Source organism: Octopus sinensis, linkage group LG5, assembly GCF_006345805.1.
Source record: "Octopus sinensis linkage group LG5, ASM634580v1, whole genome shotgun sequence".
NCBI lineage: Eukaryota > Metazoa > Mollusca > Cephalopoda > Octopoda > Octopodidae > Octopus > Octopus sinensis.
In genome coordinates, this window is record NC_043001.1 from 116,007,810 (window position 1) to 116,034,191 (window position 26,382).

General features: G+C 36.8%; 1 protein-coding gene across 3 annotated transcripts in view; it reads left to right on the top strand.

Annotated features, from left to right (window-relative positions):
* Window positions 1-965: 965 nt before the first annotated feature.
* The window catches only part of LOC115211982 (contactin), a 107,712-nt gene continuing 82,295 nt past the window's right edge, over window positions 966-26,382 (top strand). The window contains exon 1 of one of the 3 annotated variants that reach the window (XM_029780758.2): window positions 966-1,189. The gene's annotated coding sequence lies outside the window, so the exon portion shown is untranslated. Of the gene's footprint in view, window positions 1,190-1,743; window positions 1,955-24,239; window positions 24,259-26,382 lie in introns of those variants that run through there. The other 2 variants (XM_029780760.2, XM_036503007.1) reach the window with 2 other exon arrangements.

Sequence of the window (26,382 nt, forward strand, 5' to 3'; positions counted from 1 at the left end):
TGAGGTTAATTAAGACAACTGCAAAGAAAACAAAAAACGCATGAGACATGGTCGGAAAGGGGAATTTCCGAGGTTCCGCCACATCGCCACCCCTCCGTTTTTCCGTGGAAAGAATGCATTTCCGACAGTTTGAGGCCAACTAAGACGATTTCACTCCACCCCACCCCCTCCAAAAAAACGCAGGAAAAAAATTATTTAGTACTGAAATCGAATCTGGTGTGAAACTATAAATTTACCTAAAATTCTTCGAAGCGGTGCTCGGATCTTTTCGGTTTGAACGACAGTTTTTTCTAGCGGTGTCATATGAAATTGTCACCCATAATTATGACCTTAGTATCGATCTATTGCATTTCAATCTGTTTTAGGGTTAGTTAGGGTTAGGGGTGGGGGGAAGGGTATCTTTTTTTCTTCACAAATGTAAATGAACCCAATCTGTTTCTTAAACGAGGGACATATTCATACGACACAGAATGTTTACACCTCAATAGACGTCATTGATTGGTTGAAATTGCAGAAATTGAAGAAAAACCCAACAAATATCTTACAAACTATAGAATTTTCTCAATAAAGCCAAGAGAAAAAGATGTTTTATAAACTCATTCTACCAGTATACGAAGTTTAAAAGTGTTTAGTTACATGGAAGTTATTTTAAAAAACTGCCGTTCAAACCGAAAAGATCCCGGTGCTCCAGTATGGCCGCAGTCAAATGACTGAAACAAATAAATAAATATATACTTAAATGATATGTCGTTGTAAGTCTGAGTATTTCCGACTTCTTATTACATTTTATCACCTTTATTTATTCAGTCCTTTATTTTCTTTTTAACTTCCCCCCTAACCGGCTGGTCGGTCAGCTAAAGTTTACCTGTATTAAAGTCTCAAGAGACGATACAACAAAAGCCGTACAACAACACTATTAACAGTAGTAGTAGTAGCAGCAGCAGTTGAAGTAGTCTTTATTTATTTATTTTTTTCTTGTGTAGTCGTCATATCCATACTTATCACCTGTCCCCATTTCGCTGCGAAATTTATTTTTAACCTGGAAACCTTGGCGACGAGCTTTTTAATCTATTGCCTGTTGAGTTTCATTTTTTATCCGCTCCCTCGTCCAAGGAGGGGGTCTTTCTTACACGTAACATTATTTCTTGGTGGATTCAGTCGGTTTATATATTGTTTATTTACGCCACAGGTGAGTCATTTCAACTATTCCACTTAGTAAAATATTGCCGTTTGTTTACACGCGCGCGCGCACACACACATATACTAATTAACAAGGAATATTCTTTTTTTTTTCCGATGTTGGTCACGTGGCGGGGCTTTGGAATAGCTGTCAAACTGTCCTTCGAAGTCTCATACTCCATGGAAAAGGGAAAATGATGTGAAAGTGGTGATGATGATGGCGGATGTAAGAAAATAATAACTGGACTTTCGGAAGAAAAGAATTTTTTTTTTTTTTTTTCCAGAACGATGATTTTTATTGTATAAAACACAGGGACATAGAAATACTTGAAACTGATGAGTGGCGAGATCCCTTTTTCCTTTCTCCATGAGGTTTGGAACTTCGAAGGGCAGCTATCCCAAAACTGCTCCTAAATTCATTATATTAACTGACACAAAAGACGGCGGACTTTTTTTTAAAAAAGTGGGTAGGGATGCTTACACTTTACCCCTAGCGGAAGGACTAATAAAGAATTATGAAAAATCCTTAATAAAATAAATATTATGCCCCAAACTAGGTATCACAAACACACACTTACATATCAAGGCGGATATTGTTACACCCCCGTCCATATCTACATACATACATACGCACATATCTGTGTATGTACTTTTTAATTACTCTGCTTTTAACTTCCCCATAAGGTGTGTGTCACTGCGTGTATTCTCTCTCTCTCTCTCTCTCTCTTATTTACCTGTATTTCTGCTCCGAAGGATTATAAAAGAAAAGAACTTGGTATTTATTTCATCCTTTTTATATTTCTTTCTCTTTTATATTACCTTTGTTTGTAGAAGATTATTTATTATTGATGATATTGTTTTATCGGTTTAAATTTTTTTTTTTTACGTTTTACTACTTCAGTGCGTTACTCTTTCATTAAGGTTCACCGTCATATTAATTTCTCCTTCCCCACTTATTTCATCTTTAATTCTATAGGTGTTGAAGTTTAAGAAACTAATACCATATATATATCGGTAATATAAACCGCCCGAGTAATGCTTTATACATCGAAAGAAAAAGAAAAGTAGATAATTGATACTTCGCTGACTATTGTTTGGTATAAACGTGGATATTGTGTCTCATACGTACAAACTTCTCGATTCAACAGGTTTCAGAGTTAACTGTTAAATATTTTATCTCTAACGGTACTTGTGTCGTTTCCACAACATTGTACCGAGCACACCTGTGTTGAAACGCTTTTTTTTAAAGATAATTATTGTTAATTTTCTTTTCGTTTAATTAACTAAGAACCAGTTGTACTGCGCCGCACTGGATAAAGCTGACAGAAATCAGTTTTACTCTCTCGACGCTCCATGTTCAAAATTCTTTTAGAATGAAAAGTTTTAATTAATTTTTCTTTTCGCTTTTTGACTTTCATATTTCCTAAGTTAAATTCTGAAATACCATATGGATGTGTGCGTGTGTAAACCATTTCATAAAGCCTGTCATTTGTGCTGTAAGAAACAGGAGTCAAACTCTCCCTCAAATCAGTAAATATTTTGAAGGTTTAGTAAATTAACTCACTTTTCCGTTATTAAGCCAGCATTCGGAAAATATTTTCAATTATAATTTAAAACGAACATTCAGAAATGGGTCTTTTTTTTATATATATCTAACTTAGGTGAAGTAGTTAAGCTAATACCGAAAAGAAATATCTGATAACATTTGTTAAAACAAGATAATTTATTCCAACAAAACTTTTAAACAAATGGAAAGCTATTATCGAAAAAATATCCGATAACATTTGTTAAAAATTTATTTCAAAAGTTTTTAACAAAGGAAGTTTGTGAAGTTAATCTGAGTATTTATTAATTTAGTTTAATTTCTCAAATCAACCAACTAGCTTACAAAAAAATTATTCCAAGGTAAATACACTCACGCACGTGTGTGTGTATATATATATATATATATATATATATATATGTGTGTGTGTGTGTGTGTGTGTAATCGCGCACCCATTCTAAACTATGGTCGTATCGGAGTCGACAAAAGAGCGAGTGTTAAGCATTACTAATCGCTGCTGAAATATATTTAAATATTTTTCATAGCTGAGATACTTTTAAAACAAGAACCTATAAACTTCAGGCTCTATTTAAGAACATTTTAATTGCTTTTCTAACGGCCAACTTTCGATAAAACTGTCCATTATGGAATTTTCACTCTAATTTATAATTTCTTTTCTATTTTACTGGTTTCAACCAGAGGCCGACACTATGCTTCGGCACCGCCTTTGATTTAAGAAATTTTTTAGTATGTTCCACACACTGATTTAGAAATGGAAAAGTTACGTTTCACTAAACTTTCCAAATTATTTTGTAAATAGTTGAAACTCGCAAGTAATGTATTTTATGAGAAATAATGGTGGCGAAGAGTTTAAAGAGGTAACTGGTTACCTTTTTAGTTTGTGTAAACCAATCAACTTATGTAGCATTCATGTACCGGATAAGATTAAGATTTAATATTGTTTAAAGGTCTAGAATGTAAAGGTAATTAACATAGACTAAGACCTAATATTCCAGCCCCGTCTGTAAAAAGGTATTTGGAATTGTGCTCAGTCCAAATATTAGGAGGGCGGAAGAATGACAAAATTGTTAAAACGTCTGACTAAATGGCTTATGATGAATAGTGGTGGTTCTTTACGTTCTGAGTTCAAATTTCGTCGAGGTCAGCTTCTGCCTTAAATCTTCCCTCTTCCCAGAGTCGACCAAGTACAAGGTCGATAAAATCAACCAAATCTTCTAAAATATTTCAAGTATGAAGCACACGATACCCAACTCCTCCAACAAAAAAATAAAAAAACCTTAGCAGGACTGATATGGAGTACCAAGTGGTTCTTGTATACTACCGTTACTTTCTGAGTTCAAATCCCGCCGAAGTCAATTTTGCATTTCATTTTGCATATAACTACTATAAAAATGAGCGACTAATCAAGTAACCAGCGTCGATATAATCGATTGTTCATCTTCTATCTCCGAAATGTTTGGCCCTGTGCCAGTGCTAGAAATCTTTGTCTTCCATTATTATTCCAGCAATATCGACTATACATCATATCAGTGGTTCCCAAAGTGGGCGGTACGTACCCCTTGGGTACAGTGGAAAGATCTGGGGTGGGGGTCGTTGAAGAAAATGTGAGACGATAATGGATTAATTAGGTCAAGTTTTATTTGTGAAATACAGTTGTCTTGAATTTGCTGCAGAAAGTGGTGTATGTTTGTGGTAGGAAGGGTGCTAGGAATGTGGCCTGGGTATCAAGGGGGTGGCTGCCTGAAATAGTTTGTGAACGGCTGCACTGTATGAATGGAAGTCAGCCCTAGTACTTTATTTTATCGATCTCGGTGGATTAAAGGAAAGTTGATTTCGATTGCGTTTGAACACAGTACGTGAAAGAGCCGTAACTAAATACCGTTAGTCGTTATTTTTCCGACTTAACAATTCGGCCAATCTCACACTGCGATGTGTGTGAGAAATAGTCAAATGAGGTCAATATGCTAATACTTATCGTCATTCTAATAAAACCTTTTATCTTTCAGCAATCTTTCGTTTTTAACCCTTTCGGCAATCTTTAGTTTTGATTTAAAACGAATCGTCTTCTGACAAACTGTCATGCTGTTTCTTTGATAATTACACATGGCTGTGGAATGCTCAACCACTTCCACGTTAATTCAGGAGCAGGTAATTCTGTTAATCGACCTACTGAATCCTAATTATCGAGCGACGGAGATCCACAACTCTCCCTTGAAGGAAGAGCAAGGGCTCTAGACAGATTTTTCTCTTCTCATAGCAATCTAGCCTATAGGTTTTCTAGCTCTCCTAATTTGGGATACCCACGCAACAGATTACATGAGAATTTATTGTGAAAATTTTTTTCGAAGGCGGGGCAAAGAGTTTTGAATAATTCAAACAAGTCGACTTTATTTCTAAATAACTTTCAGAAAAATGGATATTTTTTAATGAAATTTTCTACAAACATCTTTCGGGTGGTGTAGATTATCCTTATATAGGGTTTTATGGGGATAGGTCACCCACAAAATCGACCGAAATTGGTCTGTGGAGGTGTGTGTCGGGAAATTTTTTTAAAATCGTCTTTCGAAGATTTTTTTTTTAATAAAAAGATAGCCCCCGTCATTTCTAAGGGCACCGGTAAAAACATATCTGAATCCTTACCGTCAAAACAGAGAAATTCCAAATATGTGGGCAACCTATCTCTGACATCTGCCAAAAAAATTATTGTGAAGTACAACTTGACACTATCACATATCTACGAAGTGAAAATTGAAATTTTGAAAAAATTGTGATTTGTGTCAGTATATACGTGTGCACCCCCTTTCTTTTTTCTTGCATTAAATTCCGTTATGTAAAATACACTTTTTTTAAAGTTATGAGGAATCAAAAGTTGGCTCATGTGAATTATCCGAAACTTCTTCTCATCCACTTTAAAATATGTTTCACAACAAATTCTGGTATAATCGGAATGAACACTGTCTCAAAAGTTTTTTATAGAAAATTTCATTTAAAAAAAATTATCATTTTTCTGAAAGCTATAAGGAAACATTTGTGAGGGCACACATATGGAAAGTTGTTTGTAGGCTTGACAGTAGCAAGGTAAATCATTCCTTTCTTAGAGTAATATACAGCTTTTGTGCACACCTAGTATCCATTGGTGTTTCAATTCTCTAGTTGTCAGGTCTCTGTGAGAAGGATCGTATCCAACCATAGCTCACTTTGTTTTAACTAAATACTGCCACTAGTCGATGTTCGTGAAATTAAATGGCTCTCTGTATTAGTTGTGAAGTTATATGTTGTCTCTCTGTTGGAATATCCCTGTTAAGTGAAGGCACATAGCTCAGTGGTTAGAGCATCAAACTCACAATCATGAGGTAGTGCGTTTGATTCCTGGACCTTGCTGTTCATTGTGTTCTTGAGCAAGACACTTCGTTTCATATTGCTCCAATTCACTGAGCTCTAGAAATGAGTTGTAACATCACTGTACCAAGCTGTATTAGCCTTTGCCTTTCCCTTGGATAACATCAGTGGCATAGAGAAGGGAGGCTGATATGCATGGGTGACTGGCCTTTCCCAAACTTGTGCCTTGGAGGGGAACTTTCTAGGTGTGATCCCATAGTCATTCATGACCAAAGGAGGTCTTTACCATGTTTAATTTACCATCCCAGTTAAATTTTCAAAAAGATAAAATGTTACATTGGCAAGGAATCCTAACTCTGCCATTGTGCAAAACAGATATAAACTTCCAAACCTACTCAAACCATAAGTCATTCCAAGATTAGCAATGCATGCTTTTACTGGTAGTCCAGTGGCTGTGTAATGTACCTCACATTGTAATAACATTCTTAAATCACAAGTAAGCAAGTATTATAATTTACACATTTTGCTTATCCCTGGATTACAGGATTAAAAAATCTAGTGAATTGGTTCACTAGATAATCTCTGACTATTAGGGACACCTATGATATCTATAATTTTAAAGTTGTCCTGGTTTGATATATTTTGAAGGTTATACTTTGAGCCTATAATATTATGGTAAGGATATCATCATCATTTAATGTCTGTTGTCCACGCTGGTATGGGTTGGATGGTTTGACCAGAGCTGGGGAGCTGGACCTGACTTTAGTCTGATTCGACATGGTTTCTATAGCCAGATGCCCTTTCTAACACCGCCAAGCAGAAGCACAACTGATGCTATATTCCTGGTTAGACAACTGCAGAAGAAATATCTAGCCAAAAAGGAGGCAATGACAAGTGACCAAGACCTACGGCAATATGCCATGCTTGAGAAGACCTGTCAAGCCAAGTGAAACTGTAGTTGTGGCCAACGTCAGTGTTGTGTAACTGGCACATAAAAAGCACCCTTTTGAGTGTTGGATGATATGCTGTGCTTGAGAAGATTCGTCAAGCCAAGTGGAATTGTAGTTGTGGCTGATACCAGTGTTACATAAGTGTGCCCATGCTGGTGGTATGTAAAAAGCTCCCTTCAAACGTTGGGCCCTGTGGAGACAGTGATGAGTGACCAAGACCTTTGGCAATATACTGTGCTTTGTCAAGCCAAGTGAGATCATAGTTGTGGCTGATAACGGTGTTTCATAAATGGCACATGAAAAGCACCCACTACACTCTTGGAGTGGTTGGCATTAGGAAGGGCATCCAGCTGTAGAAACCTTGTGGATTGAGAACTGGTGCAGCTCCCCAGCATACAAGTTTTCAGTCAAAGTGTCCAACCCATACCAGCATGGAAAATGGACATTAAATGAAAATACATACACACACACACACACACATATGACTGTTAAATTACCCTTCGTCTCTTGAAAGGTTTTTTTTCTTTTAACATGAAACCTTTGGCTACATGAATTAACTGTTATGAAACTAAATTTATAATATTGTGTGTATGTGTGTGTATACATATATGTTTATAAGTAGAGGTATAGCTGTCTGGTAAAGAAGCTTGCTTCCCAACTATATAGTCTTGAGTTCAGTCCCACTGCACAATGTCTTGGGCAAATGTCTTCTATTGTAGACATTTTTGCTGAACCACTAAATTGTGGAGATGTAAACACACCAACACTGGTTGTTGAACAGTGGTGGAGGCACAAACACACACATATATATATATATATATACATATATACACAGGGTGGCCACAAAGTCATGCACCATGGGAGATATCAAGTATACTTTATTAGCAATGAAGTAGGTAATGTTGCAGCTTATAAGGATGAAATAGTTCCAATTTGAGGATTTTCTGCATTGTTGCTCGAGGTGTCATGCAGTGGGACTGAACCTGGAGCCATGTGGCTGGGAAGCAAGCTTCTTACCACACAGCCACACTTGGTGTGTGTATGTGTGTATATATATCCAAAAATATACTCAAAAATACACGAAGATGAAGTGAAAGAACAGCAAATAGCGTGTATTAGTTTAATGCTCAGGGAAAAAGGGACAAATCCTTGAATGTTCCGAGGCTTCTACAGAAAGGGAAAGATGAAAAGAGAAAAGAAATGGAGAGAGAGAGAGACAGAGGATAAAGAACTTGTCTGAATTAAGTTACTGCATATTGAACTGACCGGAGGAGGGAGGCATGGATGGCAGGCGAAACAACAGTTGTCTGACAAAGATGTGTGTGTGTGTATGGGCAAGTACAGGTGTGAGTATGAAGCTTATCCTGTGTGATTGAACCTCTTCCTCTTTTGGACCCTCATCTCCTTTCCAACCTACGTCTTGGACCATTGCCATCTCTCAAGGAGTGACTATCTTATCATGGAATTCCACCAGGATTACCACTGGAACTTTAGAATTCTTGGATTACCACTTTCATGGATGTTACTGTGTACTGTTGTTGACTGCAAGTGCCATGTAAAAAGCACTCAACCCATTCTGTGGATTGGTTGGTATTAGGAAGGGCATCCAGCCGTAAAAATCATGCCAAAACAGACACAGAAGCATGGTGCAGGCTCCTGCCTGGCCAGTTCCTGACAAACTATCCAATTCATGCCAGCATGGAAGGAGGACATTAAAACTCTTTACTCTTGGAAGGAGGATGTTATACTCTTTTACTCCTTTACATGTTTCAGTCATTTGATTGCAGGCACGCTGGAGCACTGAAAATTGACCCCAGAACTTAGTCTTCATAAGCCTTGTGTTTATTCTGTCTCTTTTGCCAAACTGCTAAGTTACAGGGATGTAAACACCAACTCAGTTGTCAAGCAATAGTGGAGGGACAAACACAGACACACAAATACATACATATATACACCATATATATATATATATATACACACACACCAGACTTCTTTCAGTTTCCATCGACCAAATCCACTCACAAGGCTTTGATTATCTAGAGGTTATAGTAGAAGATACTTGCCCAAGGTGCCACACAGTAGGACTGAACCTGGAACCATATATATGTAATGTGCACACACTGTCTTATATATATATATATATGTGTGTGTGTGTGTGTGTATATATATATATATATATGTGTGTGTGTGTGTGTGTGTGTGTGTATATAAAGTTAATCCAAACATGAAAGCACAAAAAAACACAACAACGCGAGGACATGGAACAAAGTATTATTGGACGCTCAGGAAAGGAGGGTTTAACATTTCGAGAGGAGCTCTTCATCAGAAACATAGGAGAAGGAAAGATCCAGAGAAGGGAAGACAGGGGGAAAAAAATCGCCAACGGTACACACACGGTCATATATATATATATATATATATATATATATATATATATATATATATATAATTTCAGCAAAGCAATTTAGATTCAAATGAATATGGTACTTAACTTAGATGCACCAGAATTTTTTTATGGTATTACCCATAAAATTATGTGGGGTGATTATTTTTGGGTTATATATATATATATATATATATATATATATATATATATATATACACATACACACACATACATATGTATAATGTGCACACACTGTCTCTTGGATTTTAAAGTGACTTTGTGGCAAATCAAATTTAATTTCTACTTTTAATATTTTTGTTGATATGAGATAAACTAGACATGCGTCAGGGAAAAAGAAAATTGAGATCTTGTCATCACATGTGAACATTGATTATTAATATGTCACTCTAGTTGGAGAAAGAACTTGTAATCCTCCTCTGTCGATTTGCTAAAAATAACTGCTAGGCTTTTGCATGAATACAGACATTAATCAATATGACGTGATATTAATAAGAAAGACTTAAGTGTTTTACAGAGACAATTTAATGTTGTCTTAAACCTATTTGTGTGGCACATCCTGTACTTCAGTGTCAGAAATAGGAAGTTTTTGAAATGCAAAATGTATCTGATTTATTTGTGTACTGACATGAAAATATGTGTTTTACTAAATATTATTGTTCCAGTCACGTGATTGCGACCATGCTGGAGCACTGCTTTGAAGTGTTTAGTCAGTGAAATTGACTCCAGTATTTATTTTATATTGCGTATTTTTTGTCAGTCTCATTTTGCCCAGCCTCTAAGTTATGAGGATGTAAAATAAACTTGTCAAACAATGACACACACACACACACTCTCTCTCTTAATAATATAATGCACATATATATCTGCACATTTAACATCTATCAAATTTACTCGAAAGGCATTTGTCAGCCCAGGGCTATAATAGAAAACATTTACTCAAGGTGCCTTGCAATGAGACTGAACCTGAAACCACAAAATTGAGAAGCCAACTTCTTAACCACACAGCCATTCTCCTCTTCTTTTTTTTTAACATTCCAACATGTCTGTCTCCTCTTCTTTTGAAAACATTTCATCTGAGACCATCCAGTCCTTGTAGAGCATTTTGAATGTAACCATCCCACCTTCCTTTTAAACCAAATGTCTGTCATGTTGCCCTTCTGTTTGTTTTATAAATATACAAGAGTACCGAATCCATCAATAATGATAAGAGATATTGTTGAAGAATTACCCAATGAAAATTAATAATTACAGGTTGGGGAAATGAATAAAAATGCCAAAATAGCAGGAAAATAAGAAAATTTCATTTATCACTCCCAAAATACTATACAGGTATTCACTGTATTAACATATCTTATGAGGCATGACGAGGCACAAACACACCCTGGCCTTCTGAATTTCCGATCTGTAATATCTGTGTTCCTAGCCCTAATCCAGATCAGGGCATTTCAAAGTGTAGACTACAGATACCGCAGTAGACCACATGCTAAAATAGTATCGAAATTTCTTATGACTGTTGTAATGCCAGGCAAATCATTTGAATTTATGAACATTTAAACATCTGTGAGACAATGAAGATAGCAGAATGGTCTTCGGAATACAAAAAGATAAACGAAACAACTCCAGCAAGTAAGTGGAGACTTTAGAAAGAGAGGATTTTATTGGTCTACATGGAAAAAAAATATCAATTCAAACTTAAGTGTCATTGTTCTATAGTATGGCAGCAACTTACCTCAACAAAAGAATTGTTTGGGCTACAATAATGATGAAGAAATCTCTTATAAATGCTAATTGTCAAGTTTTAGGAATATTAAAATATTAGTTAAGCATTATGAAAGCAGAATGAACTTTCGTCTATGAAAGACAAACAGAACAACTAAGTAGAGACGCTTTGCAGTAAGAGAAGTAGAAATGCTGTTGGTTGAGAAATTAATTTCTTTAACTTTACAGCTGTGCCTTCACATAGATATATGTATTGGGTCATTCCATAAATAATACAGTTTTTTCAATTGCATGAACTAGAAGTCGGAGGGGGATGATATAAACTACCTGCATCAACTTGCTATATAAGCAGGTAGTAATTTTACCTTGTACTTATTCTTAGTCCAAATTTTGAAGAGTGCAGTTTGATTTTAACAGTTATTTTTTTCAAAGCTATAATGGAAGTGACAAAGCATATTCAGCATATTTTGCTTTATGAGTTCAATAAAGGCAACAATGAAGTGGAAAGTGCGAGGAATATTAATGCAGTATATGGGGGTTGGACAATAATCATAAGCCAGTGTCAACAGTGGTTGTAGAAATTCCGAGTTGGAAACTACATCCTAGAAGACAAGCCTCATCTTGGAAGATCTGTAGAGTTCAATGAGGACATCTTGCAAACTCTGATGGAACAAAATCCTATCGTAACTGTTGAGGAACTAGCAGAGAAGCTTGGATTTGGTCATTCGGCCAGTCATTCAAGTCAGCGCTCGAAGAAAAACAACCATCTTTGGTTTCAAGACAAAAGGTGTTCTTCCATCAGGATAATGTTCAGCTACATACAGCAAGGATGATATTCCAAAGGCTGGAGCAGTTTGAATGGGAACTGATGCCACACCCACCATAATTGCCGGACATTCCCCCATCTGATCATCATTTATTCCACAGTCTTCGAAATCATTTGGACGGAAAAATATGAATTCTGTAGACGAGGTCAGAACAGTACTAAAGGAGTATTTTTTGTGACGGACAAGTGAATTTTGGGAGAGGGGGCTTGCAAGTCTACCAGGAGCATTGTAGAAAATGAAGGAGAGTATATTTTAGATTAAAAAAGAACTTTATCTTAATTCTGAAAAATAATAGAAGTATAAAAAGACCACATTATTTATGGGATGGCCCAATATATATATATATATATATACTCTTACATATACACTATTTTATATATAGGGTTTGGACAAAATAATGGAGACACCATAAAATTTCAAACCAATTTATTTTAATATGGAATAAGACCACTTTTGGCAGTAATTACAGTTTGAAGTCTATGAGATACGGAATTGTACAAAGTTAGAATCTTTTCCAAAGGAATTTTTGTCCATTCTTCAGCTAAAACAGTCTCCAGTTCTTGTAGTGATGATGGTGGGAGATATCGACTCCTTACTTGTTTTTCTAAAATGCACCATAAATGTTCAATTATATTGAGATCTTGAGACTGTGGTAATGAGATAAGATGTTCAACTTCACTAGAATGTTCCTTGTGCCATTCAGTAACAACTTTAGCTGTGTGAATTGGTGCATTATCATCCTGAAAGATACTGTTTCCCTCCAGAAACAGTTCTGCAACAATAGGATAAATTTGATCAGATAAAATGCATAAATAGTCTTGTCTATTAATTCTGCCATGAAGAGAAACCATTGGGATTTCCAAGATATAGCGCACCCCCCCCCCTCCAGATCATCACAGATCCTCCTCCATGATTAACAGTTGGAAGAAGGCAGTCTGGGTCAAATGTTTCTTTTGGCTGCCCCCACATGTATACTCGGCTGGTGGTCGGAAATAAGGTAAAGGATGACTTGTCTGAGAAAATAACATTCTTCCACTGCTTTAGGGACCAATTCTGTAGGTTTTTACTCCACTCTAAACGCTTAGCAAAGTTTGTTTTTGAAAGTAGTGGTTTTCTGATTGCAGCCCTCCTTTGAAAGTTGGCTTTGTGCAGCTTTCAGCGAACAGTTTTTGTGGAAACTGGGTTCTCAGGGTGGTCATTAAGCTCTGCAGTAATTTTGGGAACTGTACTTTTGTGATCCTTTCTAGCAATTCGCATAAGAGTCTGGTAGTCCCTCTCTGAAAGTTTTGATTCCTAACATTTCAGCTGTTTTCATTATGCTAGCACCTGCCATATGAGCACCAACAATTTGACCTCTTTGAAAATGACATAGATCTGTCATTTTAATGAATTTTAATTACCTTTTTTTTATGATATCTGAAAAGAAACAGCGATTTTAGCAAAACGTATTAAGCAACCAAAATAATAAATCAAAATACATAAAAATAAACAAGCTTTTGATGGTTTTATAGATATTTCAAAATTGTGATGCTAGGTGTTTCCATTATTTTGTGCAACCCCTGTATATCATCATCCTTTAATGTCCGTTTTCCATGCTGGAATTGGTTGGGCATACACGCACACCGCACACTTATATGTGCAAACATAGCTGTGTGGTTAAGAAGTTCGCTTCCCAAACATGTAATCTTGAGTTCAATCTCACTGCACAGCACCTTGGCCAAGTGAGATAGCTGACCAAAGCCTTGTGAGTAGATTTGGTAAATGGGAATGAAAGAAGGCATGTGTGTGTGCATTTATGTCGTACCCTTGTGTTGAACCCTTGTTGACCTGATGGCTGTAAATACACATCATCACCATACAAGTAAGGTTGCTTGTTTCAAATATTCTGTGAAAGTCATGTCTTGCAATAGGAAAATATTACCTTGCTTGGAAGCAGTTGAGAGTTGGTAACAGGGAGGACATCCAGCAATAGAAAATATGCAATTGCCTTATTGAATTCTCTCTGCTCCATGCATGCGTAGGAAAGTGGACATTAAATTATTAAAATGTATGTTTGTTCATTTAACATACGTTTTCCCATGCTGGTATGGGTTCAATGCTAACTTATTTGAGGTTGCATTTTTACAGTGAAATCCTGTTCCTGTTGTCATCCCTAAAGTTGTGGAATTTAATTTCAACATTCATGCACATATGTTCAAACATACACTTATATCATCATCATCATCATCATTTAATATCCATCTTCCATGCTGGCATGGTTTGAACTTCTTGGCAGGATCCACAGACTTGGAGTACTGCTTCACACTCTAATGTCTATTTGGCATGGTTCCACAGCAGGATATCCTTCCTAACACCAACTACTTTATAGAATCTATACCCATGCATTATATTACTTATTTATATGTGGCTGTGTGGTAAGAAGTTTGCTTTCCAATCACATGCTTCCAGGTTCAGTTCTACTGCATGGCACCTTGGGCAAGAGTCTTCTATTATAGCCTTGGGCTGACCAAAACCCTGTGAGTGGATTTGGTAGACGAGAGCTGAAAGAAGCCTGTCGTATATATGTGTGTGTCTTTGTGTCTGGTTGTCCCCCATCATCGCTTGACAACCAGTGTTGGTGTGTTTACATCCCTGTAACTTAGCAGTTCAGCAAGGAGACCAATAAAATGTGTTAGGACTTAAAAAATAAGTCCTGAGGTTGTATTGTTCGACAGAAACACTTCAAAGCAGTGCTCCAGCATGGCCACAGTCAATTGACTATAACAAATAAAAGAAAAAAAAATAAAAGAATACACTGATTAGACTTGTTGACATACACAAATAAAAATACACACATAAACATACACAGCTATCAAGTGTGTATAATTTATTTTCGGTTTCCTGTTTTAGTTACTGACTTCGTTTTTGGGTTGTTTTTTTTTTTACTTGCTCTTCCATAAAATGTTTTGTGTTGACTTCTCATTCTTATCTGTGAATAGTAATTTATCAATATCCTATATATTCATACATAGCTAGACAAAACTATGCAGTATTATATCTAGTCACACTCCATATAAGCAGACACATACTATTGTATTCCTATTCAGACATATACACATGAATACATTTAATCTTTACAAGTTTATGAAGCTGTAAATAACATTGTCTGCTTTATTATGAGAATGTAATTCACACATATATATATTTCAGTTTTCTTTATCTTCTTCCTCTCCAGTTCTTATACTAACACATGATTGATTTCTGTGTTCAACACTAGTTCAGGAGGTGGGGTGGAGGAATCTTCTTAAAGCTTTTTATATATATTTCACCCCTTCCTATCCAGATTTTTGTTATGATCAGTGGTATTCCAGTTGTAACTAGAATTAATAAATTTCCCAGTTTTACACCATCACCAGGCTCTTAAGTTCTGTTAGTGGAGTCCACTTTGATGCCAGTAGTCAGACCCAGTTCCTCGTCAAAGGATAACTTTTCACCTGTTTTGGAGCCCCTCCACCAGAGTTAAGCATTTAAAAAACATTTGCCGAGTTGCTAAGAAATTTGTTTTGCAATCACAAGATCCCTGTTTCAGTCTGACTGTGATGTCTTAGGCAAATTCCTTACCAGAGCTTTGGGTTGAAGCAAGCCCTGTGAATGAATTTGCATAGATAAAAACTGTGTTGGAGCACATTGGATGAATTGTACCTGCAAACTAAAAGTCCAACCTTGTCATACACAGCATCATACTGATTTTGCTTCAAAGCCACCATATTTATTTGTGTATAAGTTGCTCTATTTTGTACTTGATGCTTAATGGACAAAACTGGGGTGTGACTTATACACAGAGCAAAGCTAAAGCTATGAAAGAAAAATATTGTACCAAGATTTAATATCAAATTAGGTGTTTGGTTTATACATGAGTAAATACTGTATGTTGCATACATGTATTTGAAATACTCAGATGCACATTCATTCAATGAGTAGGTAATTCATTTGATCAACCATTGAGACATTGTTCTTCATAGAAGAGCTCACCACATGAGTCTTTAATCTGAGTTTGGTGTTGATAAATGTTGAAGAAAATAAGCAGCATGACAAAATGTAACAAAACACATTTGTAAATATATCAACAGATTGTCACACTGCTTTCGTTCAATCATTTGAATAATCAGCATTATGAAAGTCAGAGTAACAATTCAAGAAGCTTCAGGTTCAAATGTAAAATACACACTTTATGTATTAAGCACTTTGCCCTTCATTTCTAAGCACATTGAATGTTGTGTGTGTATATATATGTATTTGACCATGATCATTACCAGTGTCGCCTTACTGGCACTTGTGCCAGTGGCACGTGAACAAAACATTTGAGTAAGGTCGTTGCCAGTGCCGCTGGGCTGACTCCTGTGCAGGTGACAAGTAAAGAAACACCGTTTCGAGTGTGGCCATAGCCAGTACCGCCAGACTGGCCTCCGTGCAGGTGGCACATAAAAGAACCCACTGCACTCTCGGAGTGGTTGGTGTTAGGAAGGGCATCTGGCTGTGGAAGCTCTGCCAGATCAGATTGGAGCCTGGTGCAGCCATCTAGTTTGCCAGTCCTCAGTCAAATCGTCCAACACAAGCTAGCATGGAAAGCGGATGTTAAAGGATGATGATGTTGATGATATATATATATATATACACACACACACTGTGCTTGAGGAGACCTATTGTACATCAACATCAAAAAATCAAATGGAAATTGTAGTTGTGATACCTGTGCTGGTGGCATGTAAAAAGCACCATCCGAACGTGGCTGATGCCAGCGCTGCCTTGACTGGCTTCTGTGCTGGTGGCATGTACAAAGCACCAACCGATCGTGGCCATTGCCAGCCTTGCCTGGCATGTAAAAAGCATCCACTACACTCACGGAGTGGTTGGCATTAGAAAGGGCATCCAGCTGTAGAAACACTGCCAGATCAGACTGGAGCCTGGTACAGCCTCCTGGCTTCCCAGACCCCGGTCGAACCGTCCAACCCATGCTAGCATGGAAAACGGACGTTAAACGATGATGATGATGATGAGTAAGAGATGTAAATCTTGGAAAGAAAAGTCAAAAGAAGAAAAAGCAAGAAAATAATAATAATAAATCGTACCTTTTGAGTGATATGTTATGAAGAGGCAAAGATCTGTTTGGATTTTTTTGATAACAAAATTTTTATTCTTCCCTTAAACAAAAAGCAAATGTTGTCATTACTACAAATGACAAGATGTTGAGTGAGTTTGAATGTTATTATTCTTGGCGTAATGGTAATAGTAGTCAAAAAGTTAGCTGCAGTTCGTTGTGTTGCTGTCTCTGATCATTATTGTTTAGCTGCTGTGTAGCATCTCTTTTGGCTGTCTCCTTTAGTGTCTTGTCAATGCTCTCTGTCAAATAGTTAAGAAGTCCTGAATATATATATATACTGATGGACAGGCTGAGAGAGAAAGGCATTAAAAAATTTGAGTTATTGTTGAATCCAGTTCTAGATGTAGTCATGATTGGCCAGATTTTGTTGATCACGTGGGTGATAATCTAGTGGGTTGCAACATCAAATATAGTGATCAGACTGCTGAATATTCCCACTACAGATTTATATATAAAATGTTAAATTTCAGCCATCACCTCTTTGTTCATTTGTTTGTTTACATGCATTTTCTCCTTGCTATCATGTGTTAAACAAGTATATTATTGAGGTATTGTTTTACATCCAGATACATTTTCTGTCATTAACCTCTAACTTTTTTCAAATAAGTTATTTCTTATTCCTAACATCCTCCAATATCTAAAGCTAGTGGATGATGTGTTGACAAGGAAGTGAGAGTAATGTCACTGCTTCTAGCTACCAGATTTTGGAGAAGCATGTCTATATATAGACACACACACACACACACATACACATACATTGGCACATGCATATATATACTAACACAAAGTATATCCCCTCCTCACCGTGGTGGGAATGCTAGCAACGGGTAGTGTCAGAGCTATGCCGTCAGGAACTTCGTTTCCTGGTAGGGCAACCCATGGCAGATTGGTCTGACACCAAGTGGTATTAGGGCCACAACCCAGCAGACGGGGCTCTGGTGAAAATCCTCAGAGTGTCTGTTTCGGCAGTCGGCGGCTCCTCGGTCATTCTGTCCCTGCGTCTGCGGACAATCCGCAGCAAACAGGATGTCTCTACATGCGAGATTGTTGGGGACCGCTTGTGAAATCCACATATTCCCACGAAACTTCTTCCATGAATTCTCAATGGCGAATACAATGGCTTACGGCCTGCACTGATGGAACCATGACTGGTTCGCTATCTCCAGTGAACTGCCACAGGACCATCGTGCGTGGGCTGCCATGGTTCGAGATGCCTCGAGGGTGGTAGAAGAAGCCAACTCAGCCCACCCAGGGTGAATGTTGCCACAAGTACAAGTAAGTACTAACACAAACACAGCAAGTTTCTCTGTTTCCATCTACCAAATTTATTTACGTGGTTTGGTCAACCCCAGGCTAGAATAGAAGACACATGCCTAAACTGCCACACATGGGACTAAGTCCAAAACTACATATACAAAAGTGAATTTTTTAACCACACAACTATGTCTGTGCCTGTAATTGCAGCTGACTTTTGTTAATTTGTCAGCACAATACAGAATTTGCTGAACTAAACTGTTAGCTGTCTATTTACTAAACAGTAGTAATACCTGTTGTAAATTAAACCCTTTCACTTGTTCCTAATTAATACTTTGCTCCTTGTCACTGTTAAGGTTGAAATGTCACCACCTTCACCTCATGTTAAATGTGGACAGGTAGCAATTAGTTAAGTAATACTTATAATATTTGATTATAGGAATTGTCTTTTAATGGCATTTAGTTGTGTGATTAAGAAATTTGCTTAAAAATGGTTTGGGGCTCAGTTCCGTTGAGTGATAATACCTAGAGTAAGTATCTTCTATCATAACTTGAGAATAACTAAAGGTTTGCGAGTGTAAATTGATTGATGGAAGCTACATTTGAGATGGTCTGTTCTTGTTCTTGGCTAACAGACAATCTGTCACCCAGCTTAACACTCTTACCTGGTCCATTGGACATCATTAATGCCATCCACCCTTTTGCAAGCATTCAATTCAGGTCTGTGGTTTGAGGATAACTTCCACCTTTTCATTTGCTTGAGAGACACTGAAAAGGGTCATTGGCTTCTGCCCTTTTCTGACAAAGCAGTAAAAAAAAATATGGATAAAAATACCTGGTTATTCCTGACAGAGGTATTATCAGAGGTATTTGCAGTTATGACTTGACCATCCCATTTTCTTTTTTCTTTTATGTGCAGTATATCTAGGGCACGACATTATCAAACTAGTTGTATTTTAACTTTTACCATTTCTCACATGAAATACATCTGTATGGTATTCTTTTTTTATATTCTTTTATTTCTTTCAGTCATTTTGACTGTGGCCATGCTGGAGCACCACCTTGAAGAGTTTTAGTCGAATAAATCAACTCCAGAACATTTTTTTTTTTAGCCTAGTACTTATTCTATCAGCCTGTTTTGCCGAAATGCTAAGTTACGGGGACATTAACATACCAACACCAGTTGTGAAGCAGTGATAGGGAGACAAATACCACCATTACACACACACACACACACATATACGTGGCAATCTTTCAGTTTCCATCAACCAAATCCACTGACAAGGTTTTGGTCAGCCCAAGGCTATAGTAGAAGACACTTGCCCAAGGTGTCATGCAGTGAGACTGAACCTGGAACCATGTGGTTGGAAAGCACCACATGGGTACTTCCTTCCAATACAAAGCCAGCAAAATAATTTGACACATCTGCACTCAATTATAAATCCTTTGTCAGTTTTTCTCAATAAATTTTCCAGGTGTTTGATGAACTGAACTACCTGTGCATTGAATTGGAGCATAAGTGACTAAGTATTTCACAGACATGTGTTCCCTTAATATAATTATTTTTACTCTAGGCACGAGGCCTTGAACATTTTGGGGGGAAGGGGCTAATTAATTACATCGACCTCAGTGTGTAACTGGTACTTATTTCATTGATCCCTGAAAGGATAAAAGGCTAAGTCGACCTCAGTGCAATTTGAACTCTGAACGTAGCAGCAGACAAAATACCGCTAAGCATTTCACCCGGTGTGCTAACAACTCTGCCAGCTTGCCCACCTTACTGTATCCATAATATAATATTTAGGCAGAATCAGCCTGATATTGTGTATGTGACAAAGCTTGTTCTTAAAAATGTAATTACAGTCCATCAAGGAGGCTTCCATACAGTTTCTCTTAACTGAATTCTATTTACAGGTCTTAGGTTAACCTGACACTGCCATTCAATGCAATTAAACACATGACCTGATGACTACAAAACAGGGTTTTTAACAATTTCAGATGCTACACACACACACACACACACACACATCTAGAATTGTACTACTAAAAACCATTTACATTGAAAGATTTATGTAATTTTGCATACAATTACAAATACATATTTAACCTGCATTTGTTCCTACTCTTCTTTCTCTCCTTTTCTGATTCTCTCTCTCTCTCTCCTTCCCTCTGTTTGTTTCTCTCTCGCTCACTCTCTCTCTCTCTCTCTCTCTCTCTCTCTCTCAACCTTTGACTTTCTACCTAACATCATTATTTGCTTGACCTTTTTATCTGAATGATATCCAACAGCTCCACCACTTGACTTCATGTCTCTTTTTTATATCACTTGAGATATTCCAAACTGGTGAGGGTGGGGCGGTATAGTGCAGAACAATAGAGGAAGTAACCACCATAACCACCTCTCCTATACCCTGACTGAAAGTTACTTATATAACTACCACTACTACCAGTTTGAAAAAAAAAAAACTATGCAGCGTGGTACTGATACCTTTAAAAATGATTGTGCTACTTCTTATCCAGTCTCCTCCTCCTTTTACTTTCTAGCCTACTTTTTCAGCAAGAAAACTGTTGTTTTCATATTTTCCTTGTCTTTTTAATATTTACAGGGTTCAAATCCTACTGAAGTTAGCTTTTTATTCTTTCAGAGTCAATAAAATTAATGTACCAGTTAAGTACTGGGGTCAATATAATAGACTATACTCTTTTACCTCAAATCTGAGATTTATGTTGTCTAAAAAACAAAATCATTATTTGTCAAGGTTTTGTTGCTGTTCAGCTCCAGATCAGCAATGGCTCTCAGCTAGTTGATCATTTTTTAATGAAAGTTGTCTGTTTTTTTCCTACTTGGTGATCTTTCACCAAGGCCTATGAGAAATGGCTGTTGAGGGGTACATTGTGCCCAGGGCTTTCAGTCTTGCTGTGATCTTGAAAAAACGTTTGCATATATTGAAAACTAACACTCACAGAAAGGACAAGCACTTTCTTTCCTCTCCAAAATAAACTTTAAATCCTCTGATAAAATTTGTTTCAGAATCCTTGACTTATATCAAGCATTAACCTTTTCATTACCAAACTGGCTCTGGCTCTGAGTACAAATGTCTTGTTTTCATAAGTTCTGAATTGAAATCTTCCACCAAACCTTAGTCACAATTTATGTTCCTAACACTCACTGAATGATAACTAAGTTATTTTACTAAATTCTTTGTTATATTTTAAGTAATTGAAAGAAATACAGAGCATCTCAACAGAAATACAGTAACGAAAGGGTTAAACTTTTAGAAACCAACCAAGAATCCTTTCAATCTAGTTACTAATCTTGTCAGCTAGTTCTACAGCTACCAATTTTATTCCCGTTACTCTTAGAATATGTGTAAAAAAAAGCCAAAAAAACTAGCTTTAGAATACTGAACATTTTCAACAACTTTGTTAAATACTGAATTAAAATTTTTTTAGTCTTCCAGAAATAATGACCCCTGAAATCAAATTTTTCAAACTCCTTTCTCAACTTCATCTTTAATCCAAAATATTTACCAAAAAAACCCCCAGTTTTTGAAATATAAAGGGTTTGAGTTCATTCTAATTTTGATTTCAAATTTTGGCACAAGACCAGCAATTTTGTGGGAGGGGATAAGTCAATTACATTGACCCCAGTGTTTAACTGGTACTTAATTTATCACCCTGCAAGGGATGAAAGCAAAGTTGACCTCAGTGAAATTTGAACTCAGAACATAAAGTTTATTCTAATATTAAAGTAGTAAACATCAACTTCAATGAAACCATGAACTCCACTCTGGTGAAGTTATAATCCCAACTTTACACTGCAACATACATCTATCAAAAAAAACCTCTGATCTTTAAAAATCACATAAAAAGAAATAAATACTTAGGCATCCTTCAAAGCTTTCTATATAACTGCATCAGAGGACAATGCTCGTTGTTCTGCAGCAATTAAATAAGAATCGGGTACCTCTGTGCATCCACCTTTCCAGTAATTGCTCAATTTGTACAACTGAAACCAAGACAGTACTATTAAATTTTCCACACATGCACGTGCCCACACATACGGAACCAAGTATAACTAGCCATTTTTCTCGAAACTTGAAATCACATCACCCTTATATCTTGAGGTTTGTTATAAAACAAGTTTTCTTCTATAGTTTTCATACTATACTATGTCTCAGGGGCCACAGTATAAATATAATAATAATAATAATAATAATAATTGTGTACAGTGCTCAGGTGCACTACAACTCATCTAAAGTGTATATAAATCAGTGTAGTTTCGACGGATTCAAGCAACTTAAAGGATGCAGTGTCATGGCAGTCAACAAACTGACGCAGGCAGTTATTCCACTCTTCAGCAACCTGAGCATGAAAAAATGTTTCGAAAGTCATGGGAGCTGTGCTGTTTTCTGACTTGTAGGCATGTCCACGTGTGTTAGACACATGGAGATCAAAAAGGTGTTCAGTGTTGTTGGTGAGGTGGTTGATAACCTTGTGGGTGTTTACCAAGTCCGTCGCTAGACGCCAGAGCTTCAGTGATCCATGCCCAGGGAAAATGTAGTTGGTTAAAATAGCTGATTGGCTGGATTATTTGAGCATCAAGTAGATTGCATTAAGATGTTTGTTCCAGCTCACTGTGCTCTGTGTTCAAACCATTCTCAGCTTAGCTGTACCCTTCATCTTTCTGAGGTCAAAAAAATACTGGTCCTGCACTGGGTCAATTCCTCTCTCTCAATCTGTTGTGGCCAAACCTTTAGAGAGATGGGCTCCACTAGATCTAAAAATTTGCAAGCCATGCTAAGGCAAGGTGTGTTGCTGTTACCAACATTCTAGATGCGAAAAAAACCAATTGAACAGCTAGAAAAACTTTACAAACAAACAAACCGTGTCAATATCCTATGAGATTTTAAAAGTCATATAAAGATCTGGAAGCACTCCGTCGTTTACGACGACGAGGGTTCCGGTTGATCCGAACAACGGAACAGCCTGCTCGTGAAATTAACGTGTAAGTGGCTGAGCACTCCACAGACACGTGTACCCTCAACGTAGTTCTCGGGGATATTCAGCGTGACACAGAGAGTGACAAGGCCGGCTCTTTGAAATACAGGTACAACAGAAACAGGAAGAAAGAGTGAGAGAAAGTTGTGGTGAAAGAGTACAGCAGGGATCACCACCATCCCCTGCTGGAGCCTCGTGGAGCTTTAGGTGTTTTCGCTCAATAAACACTCACAACGCCTGATTTGGGAATCGAAACCGCGATCCTACGACCGCGAGTCCGCTTCCCTAACCTCTGGGCCATTGCGCCTCCACGATATAAAGATCTACAAGTCATATAAACAGAAGGTCCTAAGTGAGATGAGATATAAAAGTATATTACTAATTTCGTGGAGTCCATCATTCTATTAATGACATAATCCCTCATCATTGTAAAGCTGTTCATAACCATCTCCATATTGGATGTTGCTGGATAAATTCTCTTTGCTATCAAACAGTGAACTGCCATCAGATATTCTTTTACAGGCTTCAGTCATTGAACTCTGCTATGTTGAGGCGCTGCCTTCATAGTTTTTGCTTCAAAACCACATGGTTTTGAGTTCTATCTCACTGTGTGGCACCTTCAACAAATGTCTTAGACTGACAAATGCCTTGTGAATGAAATTGGTAGATTAAAACTATGGAAGCCCACTGTGTATGTATGAATGTTGATATTCTGCATCTCCTCACATGACACAACTTGAACAGAATGATGATGTCATACTTTTCTTTCTCTTTAAATAATGTCTTGTTGCTCTGTGTGCTTGTGAAGACCAGTGAAATAAAGAAAAATCCCTTACTTTAACAACCAGGTAAAGTTTGGTGGCAAGAATAAAATTCAGGTGTAAAACACTGTCCAAATGTCTTCATGTAACCTATTGAAAAGCATAGATAAAAATGAATGAGTGAGTAAAAATATTAACAGGAGTTAAGAAACTGGCCCCTCAGACTTTAACCCTTTAACGTTCAAATGACTCAGTCAAGTGCAATGTTTATTTAATCACATGGTTTTGAATTGATTATGCATTGTCTCATAGCTTAAAGATTTTGATAATGTGATTGTTTATTCTCAGAGGGATATTGTTGGGTATGTGTAGAGGCTGGACCTGGTCAGTTTGAACCTAAAGCAGGTAGAATATTTGGAGCAGATATGGCCAGTTTAAATGATAATGGGTTAACCCTTTTGTTACCATATTTCTGTTGAGATGCTCTGTGTTTCTTTCAATTAATCTTTATATATAAAAGAGAAGTTGTGTGTCTGTCTCCTACGATTTAGATTCCTAACTACTCCCACATTTTGCGGTGCAGTTTCACCAAAACCGGGTATCTTATAGTCGTGATTCATATCGAGCCCTTCTGAGTATTAGCGCGTGTCTACAATGAGTCAACGATTTAAAAAAAAATTTACCATCATTTTTTTCCATTTTAATGCATTTTTTCGCTATTATATAAGGGAAGTAACTCTCTAAAAATGTCTACGATGATTCAACGATTTTAAAAAAAATTTACCATATTTTTTTGCTATTTTTTGGCTATAACTCTCTAAAAATGCTTATATAGTTATTTCCCTTACAAACCCAAGCAACACCGGGCGATACTGCTAGTTATAAATATAACAAAGAATTTTGTAAAATAACTTAGTTGTCATTAAGCTAATGTTAGGAACATAAATTGTGACTAAGGTTTAATTCAGAACTTACGAAAACAAGACATTTGTACTACAGAGCCAGAGCCGGTTGGTATCAAAAGGGTTAAACAGAACATACTTCAACTATGCCATATTGGTGGGAAAATTCCAAGTATGACAAGAAACACTAATTAACTGAGTGGAGTGGTGGTGGGAGTCATTCAATAAGAGTAGCTTCTTAAACAGTGACACATTTATAGAGAATTTCTTTGTAGGAATAATAAAAAGTAATAAGAAAATAATTATGCTGTTGGTGGCAGTGGCTGTTGTTGTTGTTGTTGTTGTTCAAATATTAAGTCTTTTATCATAATTAAACTCCATTAGTTCTCTAGATTCCCAGGCTAACTTATTTGAATTCCTAAACTTCATAATGAATAATAAAAGCAAGTATATGAATGTAGGTGGGGTATGAAAATTCAAATGAACAGGTTTTTATTGTTCACTCTTGCTTTCATGATTTTTCTTTTTCTTTTTTTTCTGTCTTTTTCTCAATTCCTTTCTGTCTTATTCTGAATCTTGTTTTCTAAGGTTATCTAGTGTCATTGAATCTCTTGTCCTGTGTACACATTAATATTTAGGGGGTGATATGTTCAGGTTTCTTGTTCCACCATTTAAGCTATTTATAACTGGGTGAAGTGAACCAGTGAGAACTGTCTTGCTTTGCTTTTGAGTATCAGCACAGTACCAGTGATAAAATGTATAGCATGGGTACTTTAATAATAAATCTGAATCTATCACATGGCAAATTTGCTTACAAGTTTATCTTAAATTAGTATATATATATCCTCTCTCTCTCTATGTATGTATAACATTGAAAAAAATTTGGAGTCAGCAAGGAGTACAGTTGGACATTTATTTTCAATCACTACAATTGTTTCTATGCAACGTAGCTCTCCAGGCTTGTAGGTACTTGATTATGCAACTGTTTTCTTGCATTATGAGATGTAGTTGTTTCCACAGGCGATATGTAAATATTGTCTCCATAAGTTCCAATTCTCTGCTTTAAGAACATGCTCTCTGTCTGTCATTAATAGCCACTGAATTTGTTGTTGCTGAAGAACCATTGGCATGACTATATATATATATGTGTGTGTGTGTGTGTGTGTGTGGTGTGTGTGTGTGTATGTATGTATGTATGTATGGATATGTATGTATGTATATGTATGTATGTATGTATGTATATGTATGTATGTATGTATATGTATGTATGTATGTATGTATATGTATGTATGTATGTATGTATGTATGTATGTATGTATGTATGTTCCATCCAACCCAT